Raw genomic sequence first — 21,863 nt, forward strand, 5'->3', positions numbered from 1 at the left:
GCCTGTAGGTTCACATCTCCACAGGGCATTTAGTGTGTCCTCCCTTACGCAGAGTCAGTGGCATTTACTAGTGAGAGAAGATAAACTCTAAATTTTTATTACATCTATGTATTTGTTTGTTTGTTTTTCTGGTGGGCTTTTTCATTTGGTTTGGTCTTCATTTTGTTTTTCATTTTGTTTTAAAGACAGGGTTTCTCTGTGTTGACCTGGCCATCCTGAACCCACTCTGCAGACCAGGCTAGCTTGAACTCAGAAATTTCCTCTGGAGTGCTGGGATTGAACGTGTACATCACCACCACCCAGCTTCAGCTAGGTTTCTTATGCAACCCATGCTCACCTGCCTAGGGACAGTGGTACCCACTATGCACAGGATCCTCCCATATCAACCATCAATCAAGACAATCTGACAGACATGGCAATCTGATTAAGGTAATTTTTCAATTGAGATTGCCTCTTCTCAGGTGTCTAGAGTGTGTCATGTTGACAAGAACAAGAAACTGGCATCTTGTATGTGGAGATGCGGGTAACTGTATTCCAGGACAGACATGTGGCAGTCAGGGACACCTTAGCAGAGTTGATTCTCTCCTTCTACTATGTAGGCTGTGAGAACTGAGCTAAGACCGTCAGGCTTGGCAGCAAGTACCTTCAGTCACTAAACATCTTGACAACCCCAGAAATCTCAATTCTTTCACTCCCCGGAAGCTTCCCTGACTCTGCAATCTTCTCTGTCTTTCTGTAAGCTTGGCTATCACATCACCTTATCCTGAAGTGGAAACTTAAGAGTTCTTTGGAAAGTCAGTTGTGTTGGATGGTGTTTTACAGGGGTAAAACACATGAAAGAGTGTTTTCCTGAAACAGATACAAGTAAAAGGAGGTTTTGCTAAAGAAGACATGTGAAAGAACATTTCGCTGAAGCAAATACAGGTGAAAGGATGTTCTGCTAAAGAAAGCACATGAAAGGACACATGATGAAGGATTCTTTGCTAACGGCACACATTTATTGGTTTGCCTTACATTGAGTAGCTGAGTTCCATTTGTTAGGGCTCCATAGAGAGAAACACACCAAAAAACTTCTGGTGGTGTGTGTGCCGTGGCTTCTTGTTGCTTCTGAAGACTCTAGTCAATTGACAGAGTGATGTCAGCTGAGACAGATGCATGTGCTGAGGCAAGACCTGTGGAGGACACGTGATGTTTAGAGGATATAAACAGAACTCAATGGACAGTGACAGAAGCTGAGCTAGGCTGGCTTATAGAGCTAGTTGTGCAACGCTTGTTGGCTTCATGTTTTCACTGATCTTCACTTCACTGAGAGGCACAGCTGGGAACTTTTCATGGTATCCCTATTGGCAGTGGTCCCTCCTGCTGAGCTGTACCAATTCAGCTGAGGCCTGGCTGTTCCTGGAAGGTCATGCCACCTCTTCTACTATCCCGACTCTACTGAGTTGGACTGCTGATATATCCATGAAGTATTTTCAAGTGGGTCAAACCTTCATTGCTGACCTGTGAACTGAATGGTTGATTTTCTGACAATACAGACGGGATTTGTTTCAAAGAACCGTTTCTAAATAGGTCCACTTTTCCCTGTATCCTAATAACTTTTCTTTTCTACTACCTCTAGTGGGTGGTGGGCTAGAAGGGAGGTTAAAGCATTTAAGAACCATCAGTAAAAGCAGGCTTTGAAAAAATTAAAGTTCCAGTATCCCAGGAAGGTCAGTTTGCAACTTGACATTTACTTTCTTAAGATCTACAGTTAAGAGTGATAACGAGGACTCTTCTCAGGTTTTCAGGTTCTACCATTACACAGAGAAAGCTCTGGTGCCTCTTCTGCATTCAAAGGTCCAGTTTCATCAGGCAAGAGCCCTATGCTGTGATCATAGTATGTATCACACACCCCAGTTTCCAAATTCAGTCACCATAGGGATGAGAAGAGTACAGGAAGTAAAAGATTCCTACATCTAACCACAAGGTATCACCCTGGAAACACATGGTGTCCTCAGGCATTCCTTCTAGCAAGCACATGTGACCTAGCTGCACACACCTGCCAAGCATATCCTCCTCAACAGTGTTTCCCACAGCTGAGCTGTGTGAAGGCTATGAGCAGTCAAAAAGATAAGTGATGAACAATGTCAGATACTCAGGGAAAATGCATTCCTATTCTGTCCAGAAATTTATTGTTAAGGATCAGACTGAATTTACTCTAATTAGAAGAATTAGAAGCAGTTTCAAGAGTCTTCTACTCAATTATTTAGTTTTAGGAAAGAACTAAAGTCTACCCATGCTTCTAAAGTACACTAGACATTTAATTTTATTTTATGAGCATATAATGATTAAACAGAGTAACAGTTCACAGTGACATTTCTATACATGTATACAATACACTTTGATCATATCAGTCCTGTTTCCCTTGCTTCCCTGCTCTTCCCCTCACACATAGCTAATGCTTCTTCTTTTACTCTCATGCCCTGTCCCACATATGTGAGAGAGCACACAATGCCTATTTTTCAGAGTGTTTATCTCACTCACCATGTGATTTCCAGATCCATCCATTTTCCTGTGAATAACATAACTTCATTTTTCCTGGAGGCTGAGTAAAATGCCATGTGTATACATCACATCTCATTTATTCCTGTTGATGTGCACCTCAGCTTGTGCTAGACCTTTCCTGCTGTAAAGAGTACTGCAATAAACACAGCTGCCCATGTCTCTCTAGTAAGCTGACCCTGTACCTCCAGACGTCATATGGCTACTCAGACAGAAGTTCTGAACTTAGTTTTTTGAACTATACCCACTCTTACTGCCATGGTGAACACATTAGTTTACCTTGCACAAACAATAGATAAAATTTGCCTTCCCTCCTACAGCCTTGCTTACCAACATTTGCTCTTTGTTTTCTTGATAATGGACATTCTGTCTGGAATAAAATAAAATCTCAGTGAGGTTTTGGCATTGCATTTGCCTGATGACTAAATTTGTTGAACACATTTTTATACTTATTGGTCATTTGTATTTCTTCATTTGAAAAATATCTGTTCAGCCTATTTGCCCATTTATTACTGGACTGATTTTTCAATAGTTTAAACTTTTTAGTTCTTTATTTATTCTGGATATTAATCCTATATTGGATGAGTACTTAGAAACATTTCTCCCAGTCTGTAGGCTCTCTTAATTCTGTTGCTTTGACTTTGGTTTTGTTTTGTTTTCATTTTTGAGTGCTATGAAAATTCTTTTTAGTTTTTTTTAAGTCTCCTTGTTTATGTCTGTATCTTATAACATTTTTCTTACATTGTTCCCAAGTAGGTTCAAAGTTTCAGGTTTTTAATTTGGCTCCTTTTTCTATTTTTATTTGCTTTTTGTACAGGTTGGAAGATAGGGCTTGAGTTCTAGTTCTATACATGGACACCTACTTTTCCCACCATCACATGGTAAAAAAAGCTGTGTTTTTCCAGTCTATGTTTTGGTACCATTCTCAAGAATCAAATGACCATATCTGTGTGGGCTTATTTCTAGGTCTTCTATTTTATTTCATTAGTGTATGTGTTTGGTTTGTGCATATGCCATGCTGGTTTTGTTACTGTGGCTCTGCAGTATAATTTGAAATGGAGTACTGTCATTTATCTAGCATTACTGTTCCTGAATAGAATCTCTTTGGCTCTGTGAGACTTTCTGTTCTTTCATATTAATTTGTAGCTTTTTTCCTGTTTTTGTATAGAATGTCATTGGCATTTGATGGTGATTCCATTGAATTGGTGGAATCTTTTCATGGTATACCCATTTTAACAAATCAGTTTCACCAACCGAGACACATGGGAGGTCCTCTATCTTCTAGTGTCTTTTTCAGTTTCCTTTGTGATTTACAGTTTCCACTTCTTAGCTTTGAAATGTCCAATAATCTCTATGTGGTGGTCTTGTAACTTCTACACTTGACTCTTCCTCCAGCTGACAGCCTTTCTTCTTTAGTCCTTTTATACCACTGTGACTTTAGGAAATTCTAGAAGGATGGATCAGCCCCATTGGAACTGCCTTCAATGGATGCTTATGTACACTCCATACCTAGTGTGAGGGGTTTCACAGGCAGTGCATCAGGACTTGAGTTTCTGAAGTTGAAGACTGTGCTTCTTTTGACAGAGTAAACAGTTTCTTGATACTTGTGCACATAAACTCTTGTGAGATGTACACTGGAATGTCTTCTGTATTTAAACCACTATAATGTCCCTGTCAGTTCTGTGGTATCAAGCACCCTCTTCCTCTCTCTGCACTGCTCCAAACAGTCCTAAGATGAACTCTATTGCCTAAAATCTTGAGATTGTAGCTTTTTGGCTAGTCCATTGGGAGATACAGGTATTGCCTATGTGGCTAGATCTCTCTATAACCAACCACCTGAATGACCCTCCCTGTCCCTGCTTCCCCCAGATCTGCTGGACATGTATGAGAATCCTCTCTATTGTTGCTCTCTGAAAGCCTCAGCTCCATGAGTTTGTCCCCTAAATCACAGTCAAGCTACTCAGCCGACCCAAGGTGGTCCCTGACCTGATGCATCCTCATTTATATTCTGTTTCTGCCCAGACCTTAATTGCACCATGATGATAAAGGGAAATTAGGATGAAGTTCATCAAATTGTATCCCAATCAATACACAGTGCTTCTTGCGTCATCCTCAATAAGCCAGAGATTGTACATTTTAAAGAGCTGGCAAGTGCCTGGATACCTCAGCATCTGAAACTGGACATAGGTATGATACCTTCACTGTCCTGGCACAGATACTGTCTTCAATATAGTCCCTTTTTATGGTAGTGAGTTGATGCTGGGTATGCCATAAAACACCCAGGAAAACTCACACTGTGGTGGCAAATTCAGCCACCCAGGATACTTGCCTGCCTGCAAAATCCATTCCTGGGGTAGCCACCCAGGCTTCTTTCTTTACCTACATGTCCACAAGACTCCATCTCTGAAAGAACATTGCATCCTAGGGAATGGCAGATAGAACATAGACAGTGAGCCTGAAGGAGCCACCATGCAGCCATCTTCCTGGAGCTCAGCCCTCCAGTGATTTGTGAAAACAGCCCTGTGGGAATCCTCTCCTCCCAGGTCAGCAGTAATTTCATTTTTATATCAAATGACCCTGATAATGTGGTTGGATAAAGATACCACCACTTCTTTGCTAGAATAGTCTTCAAAAGGAAAACACTACTGGTATCTATTATAGGAAAAGATATTTTGGTTCTCCTGTGAGCTTTAACCAAATCTTTCCAGACTTGCTGAGATACAGATGCTCCAAACAGGGTTGAGCAATGGGGGAACATGTGCTATCTACCCCAGCCTGTGGCTGAGGACTTTCCGAGCACTTTTGCTATGTTCCCATCAGAAGATTCATCGACCATCAAAGTGTTCAGAGCCGGCTAACTTCATCAGAGCTGGCAGGACACTAGAAAACACTCTGACAGCAGCACAAGCCTTCACATGAGACCAAACAAAAATGCAGGTTGTGAAAGATGCTCCTGGGCCGGCGGAATTCCCCTCATTAGCAGGAAGCCAGGCTAGTCCATCCAGAGCATGCCTCCTGCTGCATGCCTGGACTCTACTCTTGCTCTCACTGGGCTTGCTTCTGACAAGACAGCATCACCTAGTGGAGGAGTGCCAGGAGAACTCAGGATATCTGCATCACCAAATTCCTGGGGTGTTGGCTCTCAGATAAAAATGGAGGCTACATGTCATCAACCCTCAGTTCTTAATCATTATAAAGTTTACTAGAAGAACTTCCCACTTCTCAGAGGACAATAAAGGCAGAATAAGTCCAATCTCTATGTTAGAAGTTCTCCTCTGACTATTCAAGCTCACTGTGTTTCAGGTGGGTCATAGAGTAGGAGAGGACACTTTGGACTTCTGTGCACTCCCCTTCCTGCTGCCTCTGCCTCAGGGAAGAGGCTATGGGAAACCCTCTGTGTCTAATGTTTGGATGCTGAGGGTCACCTCTATGGTCTGTGGGAATATTCCTTTACTGAGGACACCATTCCTCCCTAGACAACTTTTCCTTAGAAAAAATTTTCTGGGCTTACACATACTACAATAGCTTGAGAATCTAGAAAAAGTAAAAAGTGAAAGAACATTTGCAATGAGCAGGGTCATCCAGAACAAGGGCAGTGTTTTGATGGGCACATTACTAACTGTAACTCCTATGGCTACGAGATCAGCTCAGTTTTTGTACGGACAGGGATGTCTCCACATTCACCCATCAGAGAACTCAGGGCTTCCTTTCAACACATACTGAACTACTTTCTGCAAGACTAAACCTTAGTAAAACATTCTTCTGTTTTAATATAGTTTAATGCAACTATGAGAGTCACTCTATTGTGGAGTTTTAAAGAGAGTTTGTATTTGTCTTTTTCCAAATAAAATTTATCTTAATGGAACCTTCAAGATATTCCCAAAATATGCTCACATGCTGGAATGGCCCATAATATATTCCTATTATTTTCAAACAATTATTTCTTTCAGGATATCTAAGAGATTCAAATTACACTCCCCATGCTATTCTGCCTAAAGGGTCTGTTTAGTCTCATGGGGGATGGCAAAACTAACAAGGTAGGACTGGAAGATTGATGGGGCATTGCAGTCATGCAGCCTGGTACCTTCTGGGAGACCAAAGAGAAAGGGCCAGACTGCCCTTGGGTTCTGAGAGTTTCTGCTGAGAGTGCAGTGGTAGCCACAGGTGCCTCACTCATCTGCAGCAGGCCCTTTACAAACTCAGCTAGGAGTACTGTTGGAGTGTGGCCTCTGCTAAGAAAACAAACAGCTCTCCCAGCACAACACTAGAGTGCTTGCTGCCTGCACTCTGTGAAGGAGGACAGAAGAGTAGCCTTCTACTGTTAGTTGGCACCCAAGGTGCCCAGACTTATCTCTCCATGCTGGCACAAGTGTTCATTTGCTTCCCAAGAAGTCTTATAGCAGGGAGACCAGGGGACAGAGTTACCTCAGGGCACTCAGGAAGCTACTAATAGCCATCATCTTCCTCCTCCACAGTCCACACAGACACCCCAGGCTGTTATCACTGCAGCTGGCTGTAGGAGTTGCAAAGGCACTGGCTACACTTATTGTTTCTCAGGCTACCATCAAGCAAGGTGAAGCAGAAGAGTTCCAAGGCAGCTAGCTACTCACTGGCCCTCATTGTCATATTAACCCTGTCTTCCATGGGACATAGTCACCTACATCTACTCCACACCCTGCACTTGTGTCTGCAGTCCCTAAACTAGAATCCAGAATGCCAGGCAGCATCTGGTCTGCGGCTCACAGAAACTCTTGCTTTACTTGTGCAAAAGTCCTCACTCCTAGGAGAGCAGAACCAGCCCTGAAAAGCCTGAGACAAGGACACAGGTTATGTGTGTCAGTATCTGTGAGGCCACCCTTCTTCCAGTCCTCTTTCTGATACCCCGAGGAAACACTGCCTGGTAAAGGCCCTGGTCTGGGACATGGCCACATCCCTTTGAGTTCCACTTCCACCTCTGTTAGGTCTGTGGTGCCCTGGGATTATAGCCTGGGACTAGAGGCCGGGAAAGGAGGACCGGAGAAGAAGAGATGCTGCTCAGAGGTACAGAGTCTTGGAGCAGTGCTGTGAGCTGGTGTACTGCACGGAGAGCACAGTTAATAATGAGGACAAGTGCTGGCAAAGAAGCAGGGTTCGGGAATACTTGTTCACTGCTGGGAGAGCACAAGCTGGCACCGCCACTACAGAACTCAGTGTGGACATTACTCGGAAAGATGGAAGTAGATCTGCCACGTGGCCCAGCTGTACCACTCTTGGGAACATACCCAAAGGACTCCATATCCTAGTGTAGAGATACAGATTTCATCTGTGTTCATTTCTATTCTATCCACAAGCAGCCAGGAAATGAAAACAGCCTAAATGCTCACCGACTGATGAATAGACAATGAAAATGTGGTATGTTTACACACTGAAATATTATTCAGCCTTTAAGAAAAACAAAATTATGAAATCCACAGGTGAACAGATGGAGCTGGAAAGAATTATTCTGAGTGAAGAACCCCAGACCCACAAAGACAAATGTCCCATGTTCCCTCTTATTTGTGGATATCAGTTTTGAATCTAAAGATATGTGTGTTTCATTTGGAATGCCACAGGAATCAAGTCATTAGTAAGGGGTCGATGGAGAAGATTTCAAGGAAGAGAAGATAAAACAAAGTAGTGTAATGAATTAATGTGGAAAAATGAAAAAGGAGGGGTTAAATTAATTAATTTCTTTATATTAATATATTATTATATATAATATAATAACATTGACTTATATAGTTATCATTTATTATTAATTTAATACAAATAATTTAAAATGTGGAGGATGGGAGAGCAGGGTAGAGTAAGGAATCCAGTGAGGGATAAGTAACAGTACTAGAGAGAAACTTAACTATCCGTCTTAACCAGCTGTGAACCCTGAAAGCTACAATCAAGACTGGTGCAGCAAGAAAGCCCCGTGGTGCAATAGTGACATGAACCTCGTGGGAGTGACCAACCACTTATGGTTACATTTAAAGACTGCTCTATGAGATAAAATTCATTCCTCACACTACTGCTGGAAAAGACCCTGTGACAAGGCCGGTAATAGGCCCTCGAGGAGAATCAAATCATTCTGCTTACTATAGTATTAAAGTGACTCCTAGTGACTTCTCATTATACCCGCTGATTCATGCATCCCTCAACCCTCATCAGAGAAGCGTGTTTCAGTGATAGATGGTAATTAATAAGAAGAGCCATAACTTGGCATGGTGTAGAAAATAAGCTACTATGGAATGCTTAGCCCTAGAATGGAGCATCTATATACACTCTCTCCTTCCAAGGCTCAGGGATCGTTGGGTAAGACAATGGGCAAAGATTATAAGAACCAGAGGCTACAAGGAAACAGCACTTCAGACACAGCAGGATACATATGGACTCACAACAGCTATGACAACATGCACAAGATCTGTGCAAGCTCAAGCCAGACCAAATCTCCTCAGAATGGAGAGGGAAGGTGAGCATGAGATGCCACTTCTAGCTGAGGAGCTTTTGACTATTGACAGCTACTGAGAAATAGAGAATCTTTTTTTTTTTTTTTTTTTTGGTTTTTCGAGACAGGGTTTCTCTGTGTAGCCCTGGATGTCCTGGAACTCACTCTGTAGACCAGGCTGGCCTCGAACTCAGAAATCCACCTGCCTCTGCCTCCCAAGTGCTGGGATTAAAGGCGTGCGCCACCACCGCCCAGCAAAAATCCATTTTCATTAAGAGTATATAGCCTCTAGTAAATTGATCGTGCTCCCATAGAAGGTGACACAACCAAGAATAAATGGGCAGCACAAATTAGAATCAATGTGTTTAAAAACAAAACAACAACAAACTAGAAACTAGAAACAAAATTGTGGAAGGAAGGGGGATATGCCAATCTGGGTGGAGCTGGGAAAGAGAGTAGTGAGTATGTTCAACTACACTGTAGAAAATTCTCAAAGAACTAATAAACATGAAAAATAATACATTATAGATTGCAAATTTGCCAAAAGAATAAATATTCAGTCTCTGGGAGCCCCCAAGGACCCAGGTTAGTTGGTTGGTCTTCTTGTGGTCCCTGAACCATCAACCAAAGAGCATACACGGGCTAGAGTAACTCCCCTGCCCCCTGCACATATGTAGCAGCTGTGCAGCTTGGTTTTCATGCAGGTTGCCCAAAAACTGGAGCAGGGACTTACCCTGGGTGTGTTGCCTGCCTGTGGATCCCATTCTCCTAACTAGGCTACCTTGTCTGGCCTCAGCGGGAGAGGATGGGCCTAGTCCTACAGTGACTTGACCTGCCAGGGGAGGTTGATACCCAGGAGTGCCTCTCCCTTTGCAGAAAAGGGGAGAGAGGAATGGGGGAGGGGTTGTTGTGATGAGTGTAGTGGAAGGAGGGGGGCTGCAATCAAGATTTAAAGTGTACAAATAAATTAATGGAAAAAATGAACAAACAAATAAAAAGAACAGATGTTTAATATTCTCTTCACAGAAAAGAGAAGTTGGTAAAGTGATGGATACATGAATTAAGTTGATTAACTCTCCATGATCCAAACACAGATTAAATCACAATGCACACAATTCTCACTGACAACTGAATGTTCATTTTTAGGGTTAGAAAGATACATCAGCAGTTAAGAGCAATTGCTACTTTTGCAGTGGCAAAGGTTGAATTTGTAGACCTGCATGGCAGCTCACAACTGTCTGGCTTTAGCAAGTACCAGGCATGTACATGACATGCACATGATGTACATACATATATGCAGGCAAAACATTTATACACATAAAATAAAATAAATCATTTAACTTTTAAGATTTCATTTTATTATTTATTTGATTAGTTAGTTTTTGAAACAGGGTTTCTCTGTGTAGCCTTAGCTGTCCCGGAATTTGCTCTGTAGACCAGGCTGTCCTTGAATCAGTCTACCTCTGCCTCTTGAGAGCTGGGATTGAAAGCAGGTGCTGCTTTCAAGGTACCACCACCAAGATAAGATTTAATTTTTTAAACTAAATTATTAGAAGAAATATATTTTTAATAAAGTTATTTTGACTAATTAATAAAGTAAGAACAAGCTGGGTATGCTCCCAAAGTAAAGTGGAAGGGAGGAAAGTGAGCAAGGTAGTCAGGGTAAGGGAAGAGAGAGGAAAATGTGATTTCCTTGGGCTTGTCATCATCCACATGCTTTCATGCTTTGAAAGGAGAGACAGAATGGGTGAGTGGCACCAGACACAGGAAAACACAACTCAGCAGTGCCAGCTGCAGAGAGGGAGGCACAATGGTGGTGGCCACACCCAGCACAGAAAGGCATCACAGCTCAAAGTAAATGGTAACCAATGGAGCCCATGATGTCGCCCCAGCATCAGGGAGAGCATGCTGACCTGCTCTATTAACTCATCCAGAACACAGTCTCGAGGGCCACTCTTAGATTTATGAGGCCTATTATTGAGTTGTAGATCAGCCTAGATATTGCATGTCAGTATAAACACCTTTTCACACTCTTCACCATATAACTTGTCATTTTTAATCTCCCACACTGATGTTCAACATCTCCTTACCATCACAGTGTAAATACAGCATGGACCATATTTTCCATGTGACTAAAAGGAGTGACTGTATTGCTGATGGGGGATCTTTGATTTATTTCATCTGATGTGCCCCAGGAATATGCCATGATTTATGTCTCCACACAGCAGTCTGATTAGTTCACTCTGGGCTAAAAAGGCAAACCATTAAAGGCATTATGATTTCAACCAGAATGTTACCCCAGTAAGCACAACAGTGACATCTTGTGCCTTGGAACATATGCGTTAGCAGAGACCTGTGCTTCTTAATTAGCGTCAGGATGATGGAACAGATGTGACCAACCAGAACAACTGAAATCTTTTGAACACACTGAAGCAGGAGCTACAGAGATCACTCAGTCAGTTAGTACTTGACTCGAAAGCATGAAGACCCGAGTTCCATCCCCACACCCCATGCAGTTGCACTTGTAATACCAGGAAAAGTGAATGAGATGCAGAAACAGTGGTCCCCTAAAAGCTCTGGAACCAGCTAACTGTGCCTACTGTGAGTTCCAGGCCAAGAAGAAACCTTGTCTCAACAGAAAAATAAATGGAAAGTTCTTGAAGGACAACACCTGAAGCCATCTTCTGACCTCTACATGCACATGTGCACCCCCACACATGTACATCTACACAAACAGAAAAATTAGCTAATTCTTAATTAAAATACTGAAATGTTTCCATTGATGAACCAGTCCCAGCCATATTTGGGGGTGATGAACAATTCCAATGGAATGCCAGTTTTTGTTTTATTCCAGATACAGCATTTGTGGGTTATATAAAGTTCATGGGCAAGAAGCTACTATGCCACAGGCATGACTTCCCAGCAGGTTGCTGAGAAATCTGGGACTAGCACCTGGTTGGAGAGAGCTTTTAGGAAAGAAAGATGTATAGCCTTGCCTAAATCACAGCTCACCAACCTACCCAGGTGGTGCAAAGCCTTCTGGGAGGTGACACACAAGACTGACAATTATTCATACAAGAAGCCTAGCATGGGGGTGAGAGTGGAACACCAAGCCTATGAGGAAACACCACCACCACCAATAACAGACTAGAAGAGAGACACCTACCTTGATTACCCACTGAAATGATGAGATAAGGAATTTTAAGCACTTATGACTACAGTCCAGGAATTGATAGGGAAAGTGACAAGTCTCACCAGAAAATCAGTCTTAGAAAGAGTCAAGTGCAGACCTTAGAATTGGAGAGCACAATAATGGAAACCAAGAAGCTGATAGACAGATGGGCTTCACAACCTGTGACTCAGCAAGAAGCTGATAGACAGATGGGCTTCACAACCTGTGACTCAGCAAGAAGCTGATAGACAGATGGGCCTCACAACCTGTGACTCAGCAGACAACAGGTTGTAAACTGGAACTGAGACATGGAAGATACAAGGAAGAGTATGAGAGAGTCCTGAAGCATGGGGAAAGGCCTTCCTACACCTGCTGTTTGAACAGGGAGATAGATCACTCAGTGAAGAGTAGATTAAAACTCCGTCATACACAGCGGAAAGTTGCTATAGTCCAGGCGACTCACAAGTCTGAGTCAGACGGATACCATGCCCAGGAATTTAAGGCAAGCCTGGGCATCACTGTAAGACTCTACCTCAAAAATAAAAAGTTTTACAAAACTAACACCATAATTCAGTTATGAACTTATAAACTTCTACAAACCTGAAGTAGGATAAATAGAGAGCAAAGAACACCAGAGCCATCATCTTGCTTGCCTTGAAAAACTTTAAAGCATAGTAAAAGGTCTGCAGAGACAAGTAAGTCCAAGCCTGAGAGCTGAGCAATCCATAAAACTGACAAAAGATTAAAACCCACAGGATATTTTTAAATCAAAGATCAAAGACAATGAAAGAACAGCTTACTTCCCCAAGTCCTAGAGGCCTTGAGTTACTTCAGGGAAGACTCTGAATAGTAGTTCTCATGCCTTCCAAGTCCATGTGCCTCACAGTCAGGCCTCTCCTGGGCTCTTCCACCCTGGTATCTGCAGAAGAACATCAGGGCTCATGACAAGTCCTCCTCCTTCTGACATTGCCCTCAACTCCAACCAGAGCTCCAGGATCTGGCGTCCCACAGCTTCTCCATGGTGTATAAGATCCCTGTTTCTATAGATCACAATGCCATTTCTTCACACTTGCCTTAAATACTTGGTCAGTGCACATTAATCCAGAGTTTTGTTTTAAGCGATCTCATTCCCAGGCTCAAATTGCCCATTACTAACTGAACCCAGCCCTAACTATTATGAAGATGAATACGATAGAAAAATTCTGTATTCTCAGTTCATAGCCCAGAGAGAGCCCACATGGAGATAACAGAGACATAGTGCCAATCTAGAGTACAGGATGGCATGGGCCAGAGACTGTTGCTGGCCAAAGACTGCTGCTGTCTGTATTTCTTGGCCTGTAGAAGGCATTGAGAATGTCCAGGGGAGGTACTTCTTTACTCACTACTTGGTCAGACAGAATCACGCAGAAAGGCTTTACCTGTTTACGCGCTTGTGTGTGTGCATGTGTGGGGGGGGGCAGAGAAAGAAGGGGGACAGGGAGGCAAAATGAAACACTGTGGGTAGCACCTTTCAAAAAGAAAAAATAAAAAACAATGAACCAAAGTAAAGGAAAGGCTATCCAGCCCCCACCCTGCATGCCCTCCCTCCGAGGGTACTTCACTCTCCTGCAGTCCCCTGTCCTGTGGAGGCAAGCTTGCCAGCCAGAGCCTAGGATGTACAGGGTTTGGTTTGGCTCTTTCAGAGCCTCTGTTCCTCTTGTCTCTTCCAAGGCCACCTAAGGTTCTTACTCTCTATCACCATGGAAACTTCCCTGATGGGACTTTGCCCTGCTGGCCTGTCACTGCTTCAGCACCAGTCTCTCCAGCAATCAAGTCCCCCAAGAAAACACTAGATGCCCCCTTAAGTCTATATGATCTCCTCAAATCCCTCAGTTCAAGGCAAGAACTACTTATTGTAACAAATGAACACCCCAGTATCTAATGTAGCCACTTTCAGAGTTTTTAAAAATTGAACCATCAACTTATAAAGGAAAGTGGGTTCCCTCTGTAGTGATCACATAAAAAGCCACTAGCCACAACTGCAGGTCTGTGCACACATGCACTGTACATACATGCACACACACTTATACTCTAATGAAACTCACTCCTCCACCCCTGCAGCAATGAGACATTCCTTTATGCAATATATTCCACCCAAGGTCAGAAAGAAAAACTTAAATAAGAGAAAAATTATTTTCCTGGGATTTTGTTTTTGTTTTGTTTTGTGGTTTTAAGGCAGGTTTTCTCAATATAGCCCTGGCTGTCTTGGAACTTGCTCATAGACCAGGCTAGCCTCAAACTCAGATATCTGCCTGCCTCTATCTCCTGAGTGCTGGGATTAAAGTGGGTGCCACCACCACTCAGCTTTCCTAGAAATTTTTAATGTTATAAAAAGTTGCTTTTCACTAAATTAATAACATAATTTCCATCCAAATATTAACATTAGTTTAGAAATTTCAAAATAAAAAAATTACAGTTCACCTGAAGTCTTATATGCAGACATAAAAAAGAACTAGGTAGACTAGTATAACCAGAAAACAAAACATATGAAGAATCCTTACAACAGCCCAGATGGAAGAATATATAATTCTATGTTTGAGTATAAAATATATAGACCCAAATTAGATCCTGATTTATAGGAACTTCCTCTACAAAAAGGCAGCATCTGAAGTCCTCACAGTATAAAACCTTGTACAATAATTAGTGCCTAAGGGCCAGGGACACTGAGGAGGGTGGGGTTACCTAGCATTCCCAGTATAACTAAAAGAAGAGAGAGAAATGTAGAAGGGGACAGGGAGGGGGGAGGAGGGAGAGAGAGGGAGAGAGAGGGAGAGAAGGAAACAGCAGGGAGTGAGTTAGGAGAAGACAGAGGACAACACTGAAAGAGAACAATACTTAGGAATACTATATTGACATCTGAAAAAAATTATGCCTGATTTTTATCTCATATCTTACCTTAAAATAAATTAGATGTTGATTAAAGTTGAAGGGTAGAGATAAGACCAAAAAGATAATAAAAATAATTATCTGGCTATTGCTGCAATCTATAAGTGGAAAGGACTCTCTAAGATTGACATCAAAGCTGAAACCATAAGTACTGGCTAATATGAACACATAAAGTGTCTGTATGTTGAAAAAAATACTGTTTATTGGTTCAGATGCAATTGTGATACCATGATGTTAAAAGTGAGAGAGGTTCAGTTGAGTGACAGAACAAAGTTTAAGGTCACATCCATCCCAGCAAAAAGGCAAAGGGCACCTTGCTGACTGGTTACAACTGGTTATGCCCAGAAATTGCATTCACCAGCACAGCAGGATGGGGGTGGGAGGTTTATTATATCAGAGAGGAGGAAAAGGCATTCCAACTCCCTCAGCCCACAGAAAAACTTTTATTATTATTATTTGCTCAACAAGTCTAGCAACATGTAAAAAATTATGTATCTGTCTTTATATCTATTTCTATCAAAAAGCTAGGAATTAGTTATCTATGCCATGCTCAGAAACTAAAACCATGTACAGTTCTACAGTGTGCAACTCATTACCACTGAGACTATTAAAGCTGAGACAGAACCAAACTATGCACTCAGAGGTATCCTCATGCCTGCTTATTGTTTATTTACTATACAATAATACATTTAAGAAAAACAATACATGAGAAAATTCATATACAATGAATACATCTATATAGGACAATCAACCAAAGTTCTGACTCTCAGCACATCCGTAATTCATGATATCTGCAAGGGGAACAGTGTGAGAGTATATACACAATAACTTTTAGTCTAGAACTAAGAGAAAATTCTAGAGCACTGTTGAGACAAAAGAAAAATGGTGGGAAAGATAAAAACTTAAATTGACACAAAATGTGCATGATTTACATTCAATGCTCTGTGGGAGATCTCCTTGTTGTCACAAGCTGGTTCCTGCTCTGATGAACTTCACCTCTTCCTTGTATGTTACTAGAGTGTTTTATAATAAAGATGGCTTCCAGTGTATTATGATACAGACATAAAGCGAAGTGTTTAGGGTGCCAATGGATGTGAATCAAGGTGAGCCCAAAGTAAGTAGAAGGAACAAATCATAAAGGGAAAGTCTAAAATCAAATAGAAACTGGAAAACAATGTTTTGTGAATACATTCATGTTGGGGGGAAAGAGGAGACTTCACAATGGAAACTTCTGGTCTACGGGGTAAGGAAAGGCCACAAGAGTCAGCAGTTTAGGCAAAAATGAGTTCTGTGAATCAAACAAATCAACCCAAGAAACACAAAAAGGATGGAGAAATGTAAAGCCATTCCAGAGAAACAGTTGATGAGTTTAGTCTCTTACAAAACCTGCCTGCACAGTCCTAAGCCCAGATGTCTTCTCTGGTAAAGTCTATCAAGTCTCTAGAAAAAGCAAAGAGGCCAAAAGCAGATGTGTCAATATAAGAAAAACTATAGGCAATCACCCTAGAGGAGATGGATACAGAAAACTTTAAATATTAGCAAAACTAATCTGCAGTGCACAAAATGATATAAAACAGATAATAGTTCTCAATACCAAGTACATGGTTTTCAAACATCGATAGTATTTTGGCAAAATAAAGGGATTCCTTGTCAGCCTGACAGAGAGGTGTCTGGACGAAGCCTATTGCATGAGTGAAACAATGATTATGTTTTTAAAAATTGAGGTGAAAAAAATCCAATCTCACTCTGGGTAGCACCATTTCCTGGGCAGGAAATGACAAACTGTATAACGGTGGAGAAAGCAAGCTGATGTATTCATTGATCTCTGTCCTTACTTATGAATATGATATTGTCAACTCCCTCAAGCATGTGATTTCCCTCTTATTGTAAGCTAAAATAAATCTTTCTTTCCTAAAACTTTGTTAAGGGATTTTATCACAGTGACCAGAAAGAAAACTGAGAAAAATTATTACTTTCTAATTAATAATAAATTAAATATGCCAGAGTAACAGTAGTTCAATTTAATCTTTTAGTTACTATATAGTTGGAATTATAGTAAGTTTTTCCCTCAGAGCCAGCTAACTTACTTTTTTACGGTTATCAATTATTAGATCAGAGCTATTGTGATGTTACAATTTAACAGAATGCCCTCACATACAGGTACTCTGAATTTAATACTGCAAGTTCTACTCAGCCATAAAACTGCAAATAAATGAGTTTAAAGTTTTAAAAAGATGATAGACAGTTTACAAAAGAATACAAGAATGTCCACTTATATGAAATAATGTCCAAAATTACGATTAAAGAGTACAGTAGGAGTGTGAGCAAGCCTACAGTCCCAGAACTCAGAGAGACTGAAGCGGGAAGATACAGTATCAAGGACAGCCTCAGACAGGGAGGCTATCCCCGACAATACTGACAAAAAGAATACAAAAGTTCTGGTATAAAATGAGATCGGTAATGATATCGATGGTTAACTCTAATGTACAGAATTTTAAAAAACAGGGTTCTTACATGTTATCAATAGGAGTGTATGTTTTTATAAACTATTGGATAAAAATTTAACCATGGATGTCAATTTTTAAGTCTGTATAATCCTTTACCACATTTCTCAGAATCAGCCCAGTGGGAAGGCCACTGGGAACACTGGAGAATGTCTGTTGTAGGTTTGTTCATATGAGTAAGTACAAAACTAGAAAGAAATTTACTGTTAAACAATGTAATTTTAGTGTTAAACTGACAAGAGTTAAACTAGAACACAACCTTTACCTTCACAACAGGACACTGAGAAATGGAAATACCAACGACATAATGCTATACTTACTGAGTCAGAAAGACGTTTCAATACAGAATACACAAGAAGGAGGCCATACAGACATAAAGCTGGACTACAGATCAGCACTTATTATATAAAAATATTCGGGTCTCCTTTGAGTGGTATTCTTAAAACAGGGTTTCAGTCTGTAGCCCATCCCAGAACTCACTATGTAGCTCAGGATGGTTTTGAGCTTATGGTGCCCCTAACCCTGTCTCCCAAGTGCTAGAATTACAAGCATAGGCTGCTTAGTATATTTTCATAGCAAACAAAACTCTGTATGAACGTTTATGAAAAGAATAATAATGATTATTAAAGGACAGTAAGGTGTGTAGTTAGAGGGTGTATGTGTGTGTGTGTGCGCGCGCGCGTGTGTGTGCGCGCGTGTGCGCGCGCGCGTGTGTGTGTGTGTGTGTGTGTGTGTGTGTATGTGTGCGTGCGTGCGTGTGTGTGTGTGTGTGTGTGTGTGTGTGTGTGTGTGTGTGTTGCTTGTTTAGTTGAATGGGTTTGGGGGTTGGTTGGTTTTGTTTTGCTGGTTTTCTGGTTTTAGGGGTTGTTTTTGGTTTTGAAACAGGTAATTCCACAGCCCAGGCAGGCTACAAATTCACTATGCAGCCCAAGCTGGCTTTGAATTCTTAGAAATACTCCTGCCTCTGCCTCCTTAGTGCCCCCAGTAGAGCTGTGCACTCAGACTGATTTTCATTTTTACTTTACATCTATTCCAAATATCTAAAGTTTTCTAATAATTCCATATTAATTTGTGGATTTATGTGCCTGTTTGAGGGGAAGGGTGTATATCAATATGTATGTGCAGGCAGAAGCCAGAGTACAACCCCAAGTAGTATCATTCCTCCAGTGCTATGCACCTTGACTCTAAAGACAGGATCTCTCCTTTGGAGCACTCAGCCCTAAATTGGATGCCTTGATCACATCCCTCCTCTCAAGGCTTAACCATTGGCTGGATAGGTTTAAGTCAACTTGACACAAGCTGAAGTTGTCTGAGAGGAGGGAACCTTAATTAAGAAAATGCCTTCATAAGATCAGGCTGTAGGCAAGCCTGTAGGGCAATTTTCTTAATTAGTGATTACTGGGGAGGGACCAGGCCACTGTGGGTAGAGCCATCCCTGGGCTGATACTGAGTCTAGATTCTATAAGAAGCAGGCTGAGCAAGCCATGAGGAGCAAGCCAGTAAGCAACAGTGCTCCACGGCCTCTGCATCAGTTCCTGCCTCCAGGTTCTGGCCGTTTTGAGTTCCAGTGCAGAATTCCTTCAATGGTGGACTATTGTGTGGCAGTGTAAGTCAAATAAACCCTCTCCTTCCCAAGCTGCTTTGGTCGTGCTGTTTCAGCACAGCAACAATGACATATGGGATCTGTATGGCAGAGAAGGCAGCAAGACTGCAGACGCCAGAAATGGAAGATGACTCCAAGGAAAACTATGGCTTCATATGATGCACATACGAACTCACGGAGACTGTAGTAGCTTGCACAAGACCTGCACAGGTTCAATCCAGACAAAATCCCAGCACAAAGAAGAAATAGGCATAAAGTCCCACCCCTAGCCAAGAAGCAATCTGCAGCTATTAGCTTCTGGGAAGGAGACACTGGCTCTATCAACCATGCTCCAGACGAGGCCTGCCCCTTTCTCAAGAGTAATTGATCAACACAAACTGGACTCCATGAGATTTTGTTTGGTGGTGGTGGTTGTTGTTGCTATTGTTGTTGTTTAAGAGAGAAAAAGAACATGAAATTGGATGGGGCGGGGCTCTTGGAGAAATTGGGAGAGGAGAAAGAATGTGATCTAAATATATTCTTTTTTTTTTTAAGAAGAAAAGAAAAAGGGAAAACAGCGGGGGTCTCTCACTGGCCCGGAGCTCCCCATGTCAGCAAGCCTACCTCAGGGGTGGCCTACAAGTACACAATACCACATCCAGCTTTTCTGCTGTGGACTCTAGAAGCCACACTCTAATCTTCATGTTTATAATACCAGCATGATCATTTCCTAGTCCCATATATTAAATTTTAATGTACATCTTGGGTTATAAATTTAAAAACTTAAATGACTCCTTGTGTGGTAGTTTGAATAGGAATTGACACCACAGACTCCTGTGTTTGGATGGTTGGCCATAGGGAGTGCCACCATTAGGAGGTATGGCCTTGTTGGAGTAGGTGTGGCCTTATTGGAGGAAGTGTGTCACTGTGGAAGCAGGCTTAGAGGTCACATATGCTCAAGTCTGGCCAGTGTAGCTCACAGTCCCCTGATGGAGAACTCTCAGCAACATGTCTTCCTGGACCACGTATGCCTGCATGCTGCCATGCTTCCTACCAAGCTGATGATTGTGAGGAGCCGCATTCACCATTACAAGATGGCGCCGGCTTCTGCTTCCTGGTTCTTCACGGAAGCTTTACTTGAGAATGCACCTGCGCATGGCGCAAAAACCGAGTATGACAATTGGATGAAAGATTTGAGCCAATGAGGGATCTGCACGTCTCCCAAAGCTCTATTTAAGCAGCGGGCTTTCTGAGCTCGGCGTCCTTCCCCTTTTCTCCATCTTGAAGAGCTGTTCAATAAATGCTGTCAGAAGAATCCTGAGTGTGGCGTTCTCCTTATCGGCGAGGCTGTGCGCTACAGATGATGGGCTAAAACTCTGAAACTGTAAGCCAGCCTCAGTTAAATGTTGTCCTTTACGAGAGCTGCCGTGGTCATGGTGTCTGTTCACAGTAATAAAAACTCTCACTAGGACAGCTTTCCTTTCCCCTACCAACCTCTCACTGAAGTCAGAACTATGAGACGCATAGCACAAAGCACAAGTCCCCTCTCCACCTTGCTGTACTTGTTTGCCCACACCAATGAAAACAGTTGGTGAACCAGGCTCCAGAGTGCTGGCATCACCCACACTCTTATCTCACCTCTGGCCTGCTGCCTGATGGATGAGTTGTGATATCATAGTATGTAAGGATGCATGCTTAAGTAGGGAGAATCCACTGAATGGTACTTAAGTCAATGCAAAGAAAGAAAAGTATGTGAATACAGAAGAATTCTAAAACTCCTCGGTACATGGGACAGCAACTTTTCTGTTGATAATTACCCTAGTTTGCTTTCTATCACTATCACATACACCATGGCCAAACCAACTTGAGGAGGTTTATTTGGCTTACACTATCAAACCACAATCCACTGAGGGGTGTCAAAGTACAAACTCAAGCAGGGCAGGAACCTGAGGCAGAAACTAAAGCCTCTTGGCTTACTCAACTTGCTTTTTTTATATAGCTCAGATCCACCTGCTGAGAGGTAATCACACCCACAATGGGCTGAGAGCTCCCACAGACTTACCTGTAGGCAATTTGATAGACCCATTTCTCAATGGAGGTTCCCTCTTCCCGGGTGACTCTAGCTTGTATCAAGTTGACAAATCCAAACTAGCACAATAACAAAGTTCCAAATACCTTAGGGGAAAAATCAAGAAGCAACAAGCTAGTATGTTCTGAGTTTTAGCACCCTTAAACTTGAATATTCCAATGAGATAAAGCAATTATCAAACAGATTTCCATGTCTGGTTGGGTCTTAAAGAATAAGTGAGTCAGTGAACACTCAGTCCTTGTGCCTGGTGTCTGGAACTTGGAGCAGGTGGATAGTCGGTATGGGTAAGAGTCTGAGTGAGAAGAATATGTATCCATAGGAAGGCAGAGACACAGCTAGCAGCTGGGACTACTCCAATGTAAGAATTACATGTCTGTGCTCTAACTGGAACCAAACACTCTTCACTACTGAAACAATGAACTCAGTAGCCCTAGCTCGTATCTGTTAATTGCTTTAAAAAAAAAAAAAAAAAAAAAAAAAAAGGTAACAGGTAATTGAGATAACTCCTCCCCTTTCCATCCTATCATACCAGAGACAGCCTTCTCAAGCAGGCAATACAACTGAAGCTGCCTCAAAAGGTAAAGGCCTCCCAAGCTTAC

The 21,863-nt window shown here is 42.0% G+C and overlaps 1 long non-coding RNA gene across 9 annotated transcripts in view; it reads right to left on the reverse strand.

The window, feature by feature from the left end:
- Window positions 1-21,863, reverse strand: part of LOC117720366 (uncharacterized) — a 141,525-nt gene that overhangs the window by 56,168 nt on the left and 63,494 nt on the right. For 7 of the 9 annotated variants that reach the window (XR_013103991.1, XR_013103986.1, XR_013103987.1 and 4 more), the window contains one exon: window positions 1,015-1,172. The exons of 1 other annotated variant lie outside the window; for it this stretch is intronic. This is a non-coding gene — a long non-coding RNA (uncharacterized LOC117720366). Of the gene's footprint in view, window positions 1-1,014; window positions 1,173-12,964; window positions 13,078-21,863 lie in introns of those variants that run through there. One more of the 9 variants, XR_013103988.1, reaches the window with a different exon arrangement.

The sequence above is a fragment of the Arvicanthis niloticus genome, chromosome 15 (genome assembly GCF_011762505.2).
Source record: "Arvicanthis niloticus isolate mArvNil1 chromosome 15, mArvNil1.pat.X, whole genome shotgun sequence".
In the NCBI taxonomy this organism is placed as follows: Eukaryota; Metazoa; Chordata; class Mammalia; order Rodentia; family Muridae; genus Arvicanthis; species Arvicanthis niloticus.